The following is a 595-nucleotide window of genomic DNA, read 5'->3' as shown; positions in this document are numbered from 1 at the left end:
AAATCCACTTGAAGTGAGATACAAAGGATATTGGCAATTAAAGATTAAAGAATCTACACAAAGAATCTAATCCCTACTCTGGACTGTAGTCTCCTTCTACATCCTAATACACGGGATGTAGACTGTGTATTATTTGTAATTACATCCCATTATTTAATCCAGTACCTGACACTAATAGTTTTTTACTGAACATTTACTGAATAATTGAAGAATGACTATAAACTTAAGGAAAATATAATATGATATTTGACAATATTTATAATTAAGGGCTTTTTTTTTCTTGAATAGTTTCTGATAGAAGCATTCTGTGAGAATACCATTACTTTTGTCAAATACCTATGTGTTTGTTTATAAAGCTAAAAAAATTAAAAAGTATATAGATTGTAACATTTATAAAGCTTCCAGATAGTAATTACTATGGCTTAGACGTTTAACAAATTTTCATGCCTGTTTATGATAACTGGACTATAGAGTATCTATGTGACAGATCCTATAGGTCAAGAGCCACTTAGCATTGTAGGATCTTACCACATATTGTCTGTAGACTCATTTTACCAGTGGGATCCAAAGATGTTCATTAGAAATGACAATCACA

The sequence above is a fragment of the Pteropus vampyrus genome, unplaced genomic scaffold, assembly GCF_000151845.1.
Source record: "Pteropus vampyrus isolate Shadow unplaced genomic scaffold, Pvam_2.0 Scaffold76, whole genome shotgun sequence".
In the NCBI taxonomy this organism is placed as follows: domain Eukaryota; kingdom Metazoa; phylum Chordata; class Mammalia; order Chiroptera; family Pteropodidae; genus Pteropus; species Pteropus vampyrus.
The sequence above is the reverse complement of the archived record's forward strand: the minus strand, read 5'-3'. Positions refer to the sequence as shown.